The 15,663-nt window shown below is 50.5% G+C and overlaps 1 protein-coding gene across 2 annotated transcripts in view; it reads right to left on the bottom strand.

The window, feature by feature from the left end:
* LOC119975203 (collagen alpha-1(XXVI) chain-like) overlaps nt 1–15,663 on the bottom strand; it is a 195,986-nt gene that overhangs the window by 140,759 nt on the left and 39,564 nt on the right. The window contains exon 1 of one of the 2 annotated variants that reach the window (XM_038814816.1): nt 4,613–4,623. The exons of the other annotated variant lie outside the window; for it this stretch is intronic. The gene's annotated coding sequence lies outside the window, so the exon portion shown is untranslated. Of the gene's footprint in view, nt 1–4,612; nt 4,624–15,663 lie in introns of those variants that run through there. 2 annotated transcript variants of the gene reach the window in all.

Below are 15,663 nucleotides of genomic sequence, written 5' to 3'. Positions count from 1 at the left end.
GGAACAGGAACAAAAACCTCGGGAGCACCGTCATCTTCACGGACTGCACCCTACCCGCCAGTGACAGCGGTAACATATCCCATCTTTTGAACTCCTCCTCCATCTGCTCCATCAACCTTGTGAGGTTGAGCTTGTGCAGGGCCCCCCAGCTCCTAGCCACCTGGACTCCCAGATACCTAAAGCTCCTCCCTGCCTGCTTCAGTGGGAGCCTACCAATCACCTCCTCCTGATCCCCCGGGTGCACCACGAACAACTCGCCCAGGTTCAGCTTATACCCAGAGAAGCCCCCGAATTCACTAAGAATCCACTTCACCTCCAGCATCCCCCCCACCGGGTCCGCCACATACAGCAACAGGTCGTCCGCATAAAGCGACACTCGACGCTCCTCCCCACCCCGCACCAGGCCCCTCCAGTTCCCTGACTCCCTCAACGCCATGGCCAGGGGCTCAATTGCTAACGCAAAGAGCAAGGGGGACAGGGGACACCCCTGTCTCGTCCCCCGGTACAGCCGAAAGTACTCCGACCTCCTCCTATTCTTGGCTACATTCGCCATCGGGGCCTTATAGAGCAACCTAACCCAACGGACAAACCCTTCCCCAAACCCAAACTTCTCTAACACCTCCCACAGATACCCCCACTCAACCTAATCAAAGGCCTTCTCCGCATCTAATGCCACCACTATCTCTGCCTCCCCTTCCACAGCCGGCATCATAATAACGTTGAGGAGCCTTCGTACGTTTGTATTCAACTGTCTTCCCTTCACAAACCCCGTCTGGTCCTCATGAATGACCCCCGGCACACAATCATCTATTCTTGTGGCTAGGATCTTTGCCAGCAGCTTGGCGTCTACATTTAGCAGCGAGATCGGCCTATATGACCCACACTGCAGAGGGTCCTTGTCCCGCTTCAGGATCAAGGAAATCAGCGCCCGTGACATAGTTGGGGGCAAAACCCCCCTCCCTTGCCTCGTTATAGGTCCGGACCAACAGGGGGCCCAACAGGTCCACATACCTTTTATAAAATTCCGCCGGAAACCCATCCGGTCCCGGCGACTTCCCTGACTGCATGCTCCCTATCCCTTTAGCCAACTCCTCCAGCTCGATCAGCGCCCCCAGTCCCTCCATCTACCCCTCCTCCACCGGGGGTTCAGACCGGTACAGTTCCCCATAGAAGTCCCTGAAGACCCCATTAACATCTACCCCCCTCCGCACCACCTTGCCAGCTCTATCCGTCACTCCCCCAATCTCCCTGGCCACGTCCCGCTTTCGGAGCTGGTGTGCCAGCATCCTGCTCGCCTTCTCCCCATATTCATACACCGCCCCCTGTGCTTTCTTCCACTGAGCTTCCGCCTTTCGGGTAGTCAATAGGTCGAGCCTGGCCTGAAGGCTACGCCTCTCCCCCAGCAATCCCTCCTCCGGAGCCTCCGCATATCTCCTATCCACCCTCACCATCTCCCCTATCAGTCTCTCCCTCTCCCTCTGCTCCCCCCCCTCTCCCTATGGGCTCAGATGGAAATCAACTGCCCTCTAGTCACCGCCTTCAATGCCTCCCAGACCGCCCCCACTCGGACCTCCCCGTTGTCGTTGGCCTCAAGGTACCTCTCAATACACCCCTAAACCCTCTCGGCCACCTCCTCATCTGCCAGCAGCCCCACCTCCAAGCGCCAGAACGGACGTTGGTCCCTCCCTTCCCCCAGCCCGAGGTCCACCCAGTGCGGGGCATGATCTGAAATGGCAATGGCAGAGTATTCAACATCCTCCACCCTCGAAACCAGCTCAGGACAAAAAAAATCAATCCTCGAATAGGCCTTATGCACGTGGGAGAAAAACGAGTACTCCCTGGCCCTTGGCCTCGCAAACCTCCAGGGATCCACCCCCCCCCCCCCCCTCCCCATCTGGTCCATAAATCCCCCCAACACCTTAGCTGCTGCCGGCCTCCTACCCGTCCGGGACTTGGATCGATCCAATGTGGGATCCAGCACCGTGTTGAAGTTTCCCACCCCCCATGATCAGGCCCCCCACCTCCAGGTCCGGAATGCAGCCCAACATATGCCGCATAAACCCCGCATCGTCCCAATTTGGGGCGTAAACATTCACCAACACCACCCGCTCCCCCTGCAGCTTACCACTCACCATCACATATCTCCCGCCACTGTCAGCCACGACATTTTTTTTTTAATAAACAATTTTATTGAGGTAGTTTTTGGCTTTATAAACAGTTACAGACATCAACAGAAAGAAAGCAAAAAAGGCAAAAATGTGCATACATCCACGAACTTTCAATACTTCCATCGTAGCATACTGCACAAGCCCGCTCCTCTCCCACCGGTACTACCCGCCATATTTTCCCTCCTACTCTACTCTACCCCCACCCCCACCCCCTGCTGACGCTCACTCTCCCGCAAAGAAGTCAATAAATGGTTGCTACCTCCGGGTGAACCCCTACACAGATCCCCTCAAGGCGAACTTAATTTTTTCCATACCCAGGAAACTCGACATGTCCGCAAGCCACCACTCAGTCTTCGGGGGCTTTGAGTCCCTCCACGCCAATAATATTCGTCGCTGGGCTATCAGGGAAGCAAAGGCCAACACATCGGCCTCTTTCTCCCCCTGGACTCCCGGGTCTTCCGAAACCCCAAAAATTGCCACCCCTGGACTCATCACCACCCTTGTTTTTAACACCCGGGACATGACCCCCGCAAATCCCTCCCAGTACCCCCTCAGCTTAGGGCATGCCCAAAACATGTGAACGTGGTTCGCTGGTCCTCCCGCGCACCTAGCGCATTTGTCCTCTATCCCGAAAAATTTGCTCATCCGAGCCACCGTCATATGGGCCCGGTGAACGACCTTAAATTGAATCAGCCCAAGCCTAGCACATGTCGCGGTCGAATTTACCCTACTCAGGGCCTCTGCCCACAGCCCATCCTCCATTTCCCCGCCTAGCTCCTCCTCCCATTTAAGTTTCAGTTCCTCTGTCTGGGACCCTTCCTCCCTCATGAGCACCTTATAAATACCCGAGACTCTACCCTCCATTCTTCCCTCCTAGAGACTATTCTGTCTAGGATCCCCATTGGCGGGAGGCGTGGGAAAGATGGGACCTGTCTACGAACAAAGTCCCGCAACTGTAGGTACCTAAAATCATTTCCCCTTACCAACCCAAATTTCTCCTCCAAGCTCCTCAAACTCGCAAATCTCCCTTCCCGCCCCCGCCCACCGCCATACTCGGAACCCCCCATCCATACTCCCGGGGGCAAACCGATGGTTGTCGCAGATTGGCGCCCAGACAGATGCCCCCATCTCCCCTACATGCCTCCTCCACTGGCCCCATATCCGCAGGGTCGCCACCACTGGTGGTAGTGTACTTGGCCGGCGGCAGCGGTAGAGGAGCCGTGACCAGGGCTGCCAAGCTGGAGCCCCTGCACGAAGCCGCCTCCACCCGCCCCCAAATAGACCCCGTACCCACCATCCACTTCCTTATCATAGCGATGTTGGCCGCCCAGTAATAATTGACCAGACTCGGCAACGCCAGCCCCCCCTCGCTGCGGTTCCTCTCCAACATCGCCTTCTTCACCCGCGGGGATTTTCCCGCCCAGACAAAGCTCATGATCATCCTGTTAACTCTTTTGAAGAAGGATTGTGGGATAAAGATCGGGAGGCACTGAAAAATAAACAGAAATCTAGGGAGGATTGTCATCTTTACGGTCTGCACCCTCCCTGCCAGCGACAGCGGGAGTGCATCCCATCTCCGAAACTCTCCCTTCATTTGCTCCACCACCCTGGCCAAATTTAACTTATGCAGCCTGCCCCAGTCTCGTGCCACCTGGATTCCTAAATACCGGAAATTTTCCTCAACCAGCCTAAACGGTAGCCCTCTCAATATGTTCTCCTGGCCCCTTGCCTGGACCACAAACATTTCACTCTTGGCTGTATTTAATTAATATCCTGAGAACTGGCCGAACTTCCTCGTCAGCCACCACATTTAACGCCTCAAACGTCACCTTCTTCCCCACCAGGATCGCCACCCCCCGACTCTTCTCATCCAGCCCTGAGTGAAATACTTGGCCCAACCATCCCTTCCTCAGCCGAACCTGGTCCGCCACTTTCAGGTGTGTCTCTGGGAGCATGGCCACATCCGCCTTCAGCCCCTTTAAGTGCGCAAACACCGAGGCCCATTTGACCGGCCCATTCAGCCCCCTCACATTCCAGGTTATCAGCCAGATCAGAGGGCTCCCTGCCCCCCTCCCCTGCCGATTAGCCATAACCCATCCCCTGCCCACCACTGGCTAGCGTCCCCCGCTCTGCCAGTTCCCCCCCCCCCCCAGCACCGCCTACATCCTCCAGCTCCTTCCTGACCATTTCAGCAGCAACCCGGTACCCCCCCCCCCCCCCCCCCCCCCCAAAGGCTAGGACCCCTCCTAGCCACGCCCCTCCCTTCATAGAAGTGAGCCAGCTAACTTCTGCTGACCCTGGCGACTCCCGCCCTACCTCCGACTCCTCCCCACGTGGGACTACCCCTCCTCCTTCGTGCCCATCAGCAGGCCCTCCTCCCCCCACCCCGCTCTTGCGCGGGAAAAAAACCAGCCAGCAACTTCTCAGCCCCGACTCGTGCCCACCATCTCACAGCGCAGGAAACCAGACCACCAGCTCCCCGCACTCCCCGTTTACCCCCCTGCCCGAACCCATCCACCAGACCCATATAAAAAAGACATAACAACATCATCCCACCCACCCAAAGCCAACCCACATCTTACATTAAACAGAGCAAACACAAGTACATTATCATACAACATCCCCCATCTTAGACCCTCAGTTTGAGTCCAGTTTCTCGGCCTGCACAAAGGCCCACGCCTCCTCCGGGGACTCAAAATAATGGTGCCGGTCCTTGTAGGTGACCCACAGACTGCAACATGCCAAACTTCACGTTCCGTCTGTGGAGCACCGCCTTCGTCCGGTTAAACCCGGCCCTCCGCTTCGCCACCTCCGCACTCCAGTCCTGGAAGATCCGCACCTCCGTGTTCTCCCACTTGCTGCTCCGCTCCTTCTTGGCCCACCGGAGCACGCACTCACGATCCACAAACCGGTGAAACCGCACCAACGCCGCCTGTGGCGGCTCGTTCTGCTTGGGCCTCCTAGCCAGAATTCTGTGGGCCCCCTCCAACTCCAGGGGCCCCTGGAAAGACCCAGCTCCCATCAGCGAGTTCAGCATAACGACCACATAGGCCGCCAGGTCCGACCCCTCCAGCCCCTCCGTGAGGCCCAGGATCCGCAAATTCTTCTGCCTTGACCGGTTGTCCAGCTCCTCAAACCGCTCCTGCCACCTTTTATGGAGCGCCTCATGCATCTCCACCTTCCCCGCGACAGCCACGGCCTCATCCTCCCTTTCGGAGGCCTGCTTCTGCAGCTCCCGGATCGCGGCCCCCTGGGCTGTCTGAGTCTCCATCAGCTCTCTGGTGGTAGCCTTCAGCGACTCCAGCAGCTCCACCTTAAGCTCCTGGAAGCAGCGCAGCAGAGTCTCCTGCTGCTCCTGCGCCCACCGCCTCAGCTCCTTGAGGGCTCCGCCAGCCGCCATTTTGTTTTTCGTCCCCCGCTTTTCCAGGGGTGCTTCCACCGTTTTTCTTCTTACCCCACTCCTGGTCCGGACCATAGGACCGTAGGGATCGACACCAGTCCCCTTCCCACATCGGGATTCGTCGACGAAGTTCCGTTGGGGGCCCTGAAAAGAACCCCAAAGTCCGTTATTCGCAGGAGCTGCCGAATGTGGGGCTTAGCTCCGCATTGCCGCCGCCGGAAGTCAACCACACCACATTCCTGATCTACAACAGCACATTCCTGATCTAGAACACCACATTATACACCTACAATACCACATTACAGATGTGCAGAACCTCATTTTCGATCGACAAGGACACATTACTGATCAACGCCATCACATTACAGTTCTACAACACATTGCTGACCGACAACGCATTACAGATCTACGACACCAAATTCCTGATCTACAACACACCACTCCCGATCTACAACACCCCATTTCTGATCTACGAAACCACATTCCCAATCTACAACACCCTATTTCTGATCTACAACACCCCATTTCTGATCTACAACACCCCATTTCTGATCTACAACACCCCATTTCTGATCTACAACACCCCATTTCTGATCTACAACACCCCATTTCTGATCTACAACACCCCATTTCTGATCTACAACACCACATTTCTGATCTACAAAACCACATTATTGATCTCTTCACCCAAATAGTGGTGAGCCTGTGGAATTTACCACCATAGGAAGTAGTTGATGCTAAAACTTTGAATATATTCAAGTGGCACCTAGATATAGCAGCTGAGGAGAAAGCAGGATCAGGCTGTTAAGTTAGATGATCAGCCATGATCGTGTTAAATGGCGGAGCATGCGCGAAGGGCCAAAAGGCCTCGTCCTGTTCCTATCTTCCATGTATCTATGTATCAATGCATCTACAACACCACATTACAGTTTTACAACACCACATTACAGTTTTACAACACCACATTACAGTTTTACAACACCACATTACAGTTTTACAACACCACATTAGTTTTACAACACCACATTACAGTTTTACAACACCACATTACAGTTCTACAACACCACATTACAGATGTACAATGTTCCTCCTGCAGAATGTTTGAGGTGAGGGACGCCATCAGTGTCCCTGCTGATTTCATCTGTGGGAAGTGCACCCAACTTCAGCTCCTCAAAAACCATGTTAGGGAACTAGAGCTGGAGCTGGATGAACTTCGGATCATTCGGAAGGCAGAACTGGTCATAGATAGAAGCTTCAGGGAGGTCAGCCATGGGGTACAGGTCTCTGGCACAGAGTCTGTCCCTGTTGCTCAGAAGGGAAGGGAGGAGAGGAGTAGAGCATTAATCATTGGAGACTCCATAGTTAGGGGGATAGATAGGAGATTCTGTGGGAACGAGAGAGACTCGCGGTTGATGTGTTGCCTCCCAGGTGCCAGGGTCTGCGATGTCTCAGATCGTGTTTTCGGGATCCTTAAGGGGGAGAGGGTGCAGCCCCAAGTCGTGGTCCACACAGGTACCAATGACATAGGTAGGAAAAGGGATAGGGATGTAAGGCAGGAATTTAGGGAGCTAGGGTGGAAACTTAGATCCAGGACAAACAGAGTTCTTATCTCTGGGTTGTTACCCATGCCACATGCTAGGGAGACGAGGAATAGGGAGAGAGAGCAGTTGAACATGTGGCTGCAGGGATGGTGCAGGAGGGAGTGTTTCAGATTCCTGGACAGTTGGGGCTCATTCTGGGGTAGGTGGGACCTCTACAAATGGGATGGTCTACACCTGGACCAGAGGGGTACTAATATCCTGGGGGGGGAAGTTTGCTAATGCTCTTCGGGAGGGTTTAAACTAGTTCAGCAGGGGTTGGGAACCTGAATTGTAGCTTCAGTACACAAGAGGTTGAGAGTAGTGAGGTCATGAGTAAGGTTTCAAAGTTGCAGGAGTGTACCGGCAGGAAGGGAGGTGGTTTAAAGTGCATCTACTTCAATGCCAGGAGCATCCGGAATAAGGTGGGTGAACTTGCAGCATGGGTTGGTACCTGGGACTTCGATGTTGTGGCCATTTCGGAGACATGGATAGAACAGGGAGAGGAATGGTTGTTGCAGGTGCCGGGGTTTAGATATTTCAGTAAGTTCAGGGAAGGTGGTAAGAGAGGGGGAAGGGTGGCATTGTTAGTCAAGGACAGTATTACGGTGGCTGAGAGGACTTTTGATGAGGAAGCATACATAGGATCAAGGCAACTCAAAACTGATGAAGCTTTGGAGGAATATCGGGAAAGTAGGACGAATCTCAAACGCGCAATAAAGAGGGCTAAAAGGGGTCATGAAATATCTTTGGCTAACAGGGTTAAGGAAAATCCCAAAGCATTTTATTCGTATGTAAGGAGCAAGAGGGTAACTAGAGAAAGGATTGGCCCACTTAAAGACAAAAGAGGGAATTTATGCGTGGACTCAAAGGAAATGGGTGAGATTCTTAATGAGTACTTTGCATCTGTATTCTCAAAGGAGAGGGACAAGATGGATGTTGAGGCTAGGGATGGATGTTTAAATACTCTAGGTCAAGTTGTCATACGGAAGGGGGAAGTTTTGGGTATTCTGAAAGACGTTAAGGTGGACAAGTCCCCAGGACCAGATGGGATCTATCCCAGGTTACTGAGGGAAGCGAGGGTCGAAATAGCTGGGGCCTTAACAGATATCTTTGCAGCATCCTTGAGCACGGGTGAGGTCCCGGAGGACTGGAGAATTGCTAATGTTGTCCCTTTGTTTAAGAAGGGTAGCAGGGATAATCCAGGGAATTATAGACCTGTGAGCTTGACGTCAGTGGTAGGCAAACTGTTGGAGAAGATACTGAGGGATAGGATCTATTCACATCTGGAAGAAAATAGACTTATCAGTGATAGGCAGCATGGTTTTGTGCAGGGAAGGTCATGTCTTACAAACCTAATAGAATTCTTTGAGGAAGTGACAAAGTTAATTGATGAGGGAAGGGCTGTAGATGTCGTATACATGGACTTTAGAAAGGCGTTTGATAAGGTTTCCCGTGGCAGGTTGATGGAAAAAGTGAAGTCGTATGGGGTTCAGGGTGTACTAGCTAGATGGATAAAGAACTGGCTGGGCAACAGGAGACAGAGAGTAGTGGTGGAAGGGAGTGTCTCAAAATGGAGAAGGGTGACTAGTGGTGTTCCACAGGGATCCGTGCTCGGACCACTGATGTTTGTGATCTACATAAATGACCTGGAGGAAGGTATAGGTGGTCTGATTAGCAAGTTTGCAGATGATACTAAGATTGGTGGAGTTGCAGATAGCGAGGAGGACTGTCAGAGAATACAACAAACTATAGATAGATTGGAGAGTTGGGCAGAGAAATGGCAGATGGAGTTCAATCCAGGCAAATGCGAGGTGATGCATTTTGGAAGATCAAATTCAAAAGCGGACTATATGGTCAATGGAAGGGTCTTGGGGAAAATTGATGTACAGAGAGATCTGGGAGTTCAGGTCCATTGTACCCTGAAGGTGGCAACGCAGGTGGATAGAGTGGTCAAGAAGGCATACAGCATGCTAGCCTTCATTGGAAGGGGTATTGAGTACAAGAGTTGGCATGTCATGTTACAGTTGTATAGGACTTTGGTTCGGCCACATTTGGAATACTGCGTGCAGTTCTGGTCGCCACATTACCAGAAGGATGTAGATGCTTTGGGGAGGGTGCAGAGGAGGTTCACCAGGATGTTGCCTGGTATGGAGGGTGCTAGATATGAAGGAAGGTTGAGTAGATTAGGATTGTTTTCGTTGGAAAGACGGAGGTTGAGGGGGGGGCCTGATTGAGGTCTACAAAATTATGAGAGGTATGGACAGGGTGGATAGCAACAAGCTTTTCCCAAGAGTGGGGGTGTCAGTTACAAGGGGTCACGATTTCAAGGTGAGAGGGGGAAAGTTTAAGGGAGATGTGCGTGGAAAGTTTTTTACGCAGTGGGTGGTGGGTGTCTGGAACGCTTTACCAGCGGAGTTGGTAGAGGCGGGCACGATAGCATCATTTAAGAAGCATCTAGACAGGTATATGAATGGGCGGGAACAGAGGGAAGTAGACCTTGGAAAATAGGAAACAGGTTTAGATAAAGGATCTGGATCGGCGCAGGCTGGGAGGGCCAAAGGGCCTGTTCCTGTGCTGTAATTTTCTTTGTTCTTTGTTGACTCGAATACTGAGGTAGTATGGGCTGAGTTTAGAAACAGGAAAGGAGAGGTCACCCTGTTAGAGGTTTTCTATCGGCCTCCGAAAAGTTCCAGAGATGTAGAGGAAAGGATTGCAAAGAAGATTCTGGATAGGAGCGAAAGTAACAGGGTAGTTGTTATGGGGGACTTTAACTTTCCAAATATTGACTGGAAACACTATAGTTCAAGTACTTTAGATGGGTCCGTTTTTGTCCAATGTGTACAGGAGGGTTTCCTGATGCAGTATGTAGATAGGCCAACGAGAGGCGAGGCCGTATTGGATTTGGTACTGGGTAATGAACCAGGACAGGTGTCAGATTTGGAGGTAGGTGAGCACTTTGGTGATAGTGACCACAATTCGATTACGTTTACTTTAGCGATGGAAAGGGATAGGCATATACCGCAAGGCAAGAGTCATATCTGGGGGAAAGGCAATTATGATGCAATGAGGCAAGACTTAGGATGCATCGGCTGCAGAGGAAAACTGCAGGGGATGGGCACAATGGAAATGTGGAGCATGTTCAAGGAACAGCTACTGCGTGTCCTTGATAAGTATGTACCTGTTAGGCAGGGAGGAAGTGGTCGAGCAAGGGAACCATGGTTTACTAAAGCAGTTGAAACACTTGTCAAGAGGAAGAAGGAGGCTTATGTAATGATGGGACGTGAAGGTTCAGTTAGGGCGCTTGAGTTACAAGTTAGCTAGGAAGGCTCTAAACAGGGAGCTAAGAAGAGCCAGGAGGGGACATGAGAAGTCTTTGGCAGGTAGGATCAAGGATAACCCTAAAGCTTTCTATAGATATGTCAGGAATAAAAGAATAACTAGGGTAAGAGTAGGGCCAGTCAAGGGCAGTAGTGGGAAGTTGTGCGTGGAGTCCGAGGAGATAGGAGAGGTGCTAAATGAGTATTTTTCATCCGTGTTCACACAGGAAAAAGACAATGTCGTCGAGGAGAATACTGAGATACAGGCTACTAGACTAGAAGGGCTCGTGGTACCTCAGGAGGAGGTGTTAGCGATTCTGGAAAGTGTTAAAATAGATAAGTCCCCTGGGCTGGATTGGATTTATCCTAGGATTCTCTGGGAAGCTAGGGAGGAGATTGCCTTTGGCTTTGATCTTTAAGTCATCTTTGTCTTCAGGAATAGTGCCAGAAGACTGGAGGATAGCAAATATCGTCCCCTTGTTCAAGAAAGGGAGTAGTGATAGTCCCGGTAACTATAGACCAGTGAGCCTTACTTCTGTTGTGGGCAAAGTCTTGGAAAGGTTTATAAGTGATAGGATGTATAATCATCTGGAAAGGAATAATTTTATTAGAGATAGTCAACATGGTTTTGTGAAGGGTAGGTCGTGCCTCACAAACCTCATTGAGTTCTTCGAGAAGGTGACCAAACAGGTGGATGAGGGTAAAGCAGTTGCTGTGGTGTATATGGATTTCAGTAAAATGTTTGATAAGGTTCCCCACGGTAGGCTATTGCAGAAAATACGGAGGCATGGGATTCAGGGTGATTTAGCAGTTTGGATCAGAAATTGGCTAGTTGGAAGAAGACAAAGGGTGGTGGTTGATGGGAAATGTTCAGACTGGTGTCCAGTTACAAGTGGTGTACCACAAGGATCTGTTTTGGGGTGGCTGCTATTTGTCATTTTTATAAATGACCTGGAGGAGGGCGTAGAAGGATGGGTGAGTAAATTTGCAGATGACACTAAAGTCGGTGGAGTTGTGGACACTGCAGAAGGATGTTACAAGTTACAGAGGGACATAGATAAGCTGCAGAGCTGGGCTGACAGGTGGCAAATGGAGTTTAATGCAGAAAAGTGTGAGGTGATTCATTTTGGAAGGAATAACAGGAAGACAGAGTACTGGGCTAATGGTAAGATTCTTGGTAGCTTGGACGAGCAGAGAAATCTCGGTGTCCATGTGCATAGATCCCTGAAAGTTGCCACCCAGGTTGAGAGGGTTGTTAAGAAGGCGTACGGTGTGTTAGCTTTTATTGGTAGAGGAATTGAGTTTCAGAGCCCTGAGGTCGTGTTGCAGTTGTACAAAACTCTAGTGCGGCCGCATTTGGAGTATTGCGTACAGTTCTGGTCACCGCATTATAGGAAGGATGTGGAAACATTGGAAAGGGTACATGGAATCATAGAATTTACATTGCAGAAGGAGGCCATTTGGCCCATCGAGTCTGCACCGGCTCTTGGAAAGAGCACACTACCAAAGGTCAACACCTCCCCCTATCCCAATAACCCAGTACTCCACACAACACTAAGGGCAATTTTGGACACTAAGGGCAATTTATCAAGACCAATCCACCTAACCTGCACATCTTTGGACTGTGGGAGGAAACCGGAGCACCCGGAGGAAACCCACGCACACACGGGGAGGATGTGCAGACTCCGCACAGACAGTGATCCAAGCCGGAATCGAACCTGGGACCGTGGAGCTGTGAAGCCATTGTGCTATCCACAATGCTACTGTGCTGCCCGATACAGAGGAGATTTACCAGGATGTTGCCTGGTATGGAGGGAAGATCTTACGAGGAAAGGCTGAGGGACTTGAGGCTGTTTTCGTTAGAGAGAAGAAGGTTAAGAGGTGACTTAATTAAGGCATACAAGATGATCAGAGGTTAGATAGGGTGGAGATTGAGTGCCTTTTTCCTTTGATGGTGATATCCAGCACGAGGGGCCATAGCTTTAAATTGAGGGAGATAGATGTAGGACAGATGTCAGAGGCAGGTTTACTCAGAGAGCAGTAAGGGCGTGGAATGCCCTGCCTGCAACAGTAGTGGACTCGCCAACACTAAATGCATTCAAATGGTCATTGCATAGGCATATGGACGATAAGGGAATAGTGTAGATGGGATTTAGAGGGGTTTCACAGGTCGGGCGCAACATCGAGGGCCGAAGGCCTGTACTGCGCTGTAATGTTCTATGTTCTATGTAAAGAACCCCATTTCTGATCTGCAACACCTCATTTCCGATCGTCCGGAGCACCCGGAGGAAACCCACGCAGACACGGGGAGAACGTGCAGAATCCGCACAAGCAGTGACCCAAGGCAGGTATCGAACCTGGGACCCTGGAGCTGTGAAGTAACTCTGCTAGCCACTGTGCTACCGTGTCACCCATTCCTGACGTACAACACGCAATTCCTGATCTACTACACGCAATTCCTGATATACAACACGCAATTCCTGATATACAACATGCAATTCCTGATATACAACAGGCAATTCCTGACATACAACACGCAATGCCTGACATACAACACACCATTCCCGATCTACAACACACCATTCCCGATCTACAACACCCCATTTCTGATCTACAATACCACATTTCTGATCTACAACACCCCATTTCTGATCTACAACACCCCATTTCTGATCTACAACACCACATTTCTGATCTACAAAACCACATTATTGATCTCTTCACCCAAATAGTGGTGAGCCTGTGGAATTTACCACCATAGGAAGTAGTTGATGCTAAAACTTTGAATATATTCAAGTGGCACCTAGATATAGCAGCTGAGGAGAAAGCAGGATCAGGCTGTTAAGTTAGATGATCAGCCATGATCGTGTTAAATGGCAGAGCATGCGCGAAGGGCCAAAAGTCCTCGTCCTGTTCCTATCTTCCATGTATCTATGTATCAATGCATCTACAACACCACATTACAGTTTTACACCACATTACAGTTTTACAACACCACATTACAGTTTTACAACACCACATTACAGTTCTACATCACATTACAGATGTACAGAACCCCATTTCTGATCTGCAACGCCTCATTTCCGATCGACAAGGACACATTACCGATCAACACCACCAAATTACAGTTCTACAACACCACATTACAGTTCTACAACACACTACTGATCTACAACACCACATTACAGTTCTACAACACACTACTGATCTACAACACCACATTACAGTTCTACAACACACTACTGATCTACAACACCACATTTCTCATCTCCTACACCCCAGTTCTGATCTACAGCACCACATTACTGATCTACAAGGACATATTAATCATAGATCATAGAATTTACAGTGCAGAAGGAGGCCATACGGTCCATCGAGATTGCACAGGCCCACGGAAAGATCACCCTATAAAAGCCCCAACCTCCAACCTAACGCCGTAACCCATCTAACCTTTTTGGACACTAAGGGTAATTTAGCATTGCCAATTCGCCAAACCTGCACATCTTTGGACTGTGGGAGGAAAACGGAGCACCCGGAGGAAACCCACTCAGACACAGAGAGAACGTGTAGACTCCGCACAGACAGTGACCCAAGCCAGGAATTGAACGTGGGGCCGTGGAGTGGTGAAGCAACGGTGCTCACCACTGTTACCTTGCCGCATGATCTACAACTCCACATTCCTGATCTACACCACATTTCAGATCTACAGCACCACATTACTGATCGACTACACTACATTTCAAATCTACAGCACCACATTACTGATCGACTACACCACATTACTGATCCACTACACCACATTACTGATCGACAACACCATATTACTGATCGACAACACAACATTTCAGATCTACAGCACCACATTACTGATCGACAACACCACATTACTGATCAACAACACCACATTTCAGATCTACAGCACCACATTACTGATCGACTACACCACATTACTGATCAACAACACCACATTTCAGATCTACAGCACCATATTACTGATCGACAACACCACATTACTGATCGACTACACCACATTACTGATCAACAACACCACATTTAAGATCTACAGCACCACATTACTGATCGACTACACCACATTACTGATCCACTACACCACATTACTGATCTACAACACCACATTACTGATCTACAACACCACATTACTGATCGACTACACCACATTACTGATCTACAACACCACATTACTGATCTACAACACCACATTACTGATCGACTACACCACATTACTGATCGACAACACCACATTACTGATCGACTACACCACATTACTGATCGACAACACCACATTACTGATCGACAACACCACATTACTGATCGACAACACCACATTACTGATCGACTACACCACATTACTGATCGACTACACCACATTACTGATCGACTACACCACATTACTGATTGACAACACCGCATTACTGATCGACTACACCACATTACTGATCTACAACACCACATTACTTTTTTTTAATATAATTTTTATTGGAATTTTTTACAGAAAATATAAAACATAACGACAAACAATGAAATGCAACGAAATAACCCATAATAACTGTAACACCCCCAGACCGTATCGACACATGTATCACATCCCCCCACCCCCCAACCCCAATGAACAACAAAAGAACTTAAAAATAAATTTAAATTAAATAAACAAACAAACATAGTCATTGTCCGCCCCCCCTCTTTTCCCTCCCCTTCCCCCCCTTTTCCCTCCCCCTTCCCCCCCTTTTCCCTCCCCTTTTCCCTCCCCTTCCCCCCTTTTCCCTCCCCCTTCCTCCCCCCTTTTCCCTCCCCCCCTTTTCTCTCCCCCTTCCTCCCCCTCTTCCTCCCACCTTCCTTCCCCCCTTTTCCCTCCCCTTCCTCCCTCCCCCTTTTCCCTCCCCCTTTTCCCTCCCCCTTCCTCCCCCCCTTTTCCCTCCCCCTTCCTCACCCCCTTTTCCCTCCTCCCTTTTCCCTCCCCCCCTTTTCCCTCCCCCCCTTTTCCCTCCCCCCCTTTTCCCTCCCCCCCCTTTTCCCTCCCCCCCCTTTTCCCTCTCCCCCCCTTTTCCCTCCCCCCCTTTTCCCTCCCCCCCTTTTCCCTCCCCCCTTTTCCCTCCTCCCCCCCCTTTTCCCTCCCCCCTCTTTTCCCTCCCCCCTTTTCCCTCCCCCCCTTTTCCCTCCCCCCCTTTTCCCCTTCCCCC

Source organism: Scyliorhinus canicula, chromosome 12 (genome assembly GCF_902713615.1).
Source record: "Scyliorhinus canicula chromosome 12, sScyCan1.1, whole genome shotgun sequence".
Taxonomy (NCBI): domain Eukaryota; kingdom Metazoa; phylum Chordata; class Chondrichthyes; order Carcharhiniformes; family Scyliorhinidae; genus Scyliorhinus; species Scyliorhinus canicula.
The sequence above is the reverse complement of the archived record's forward strand: the minus strand, read 5'-3'. Positions and strand labels throughout refer to the sequence as shown.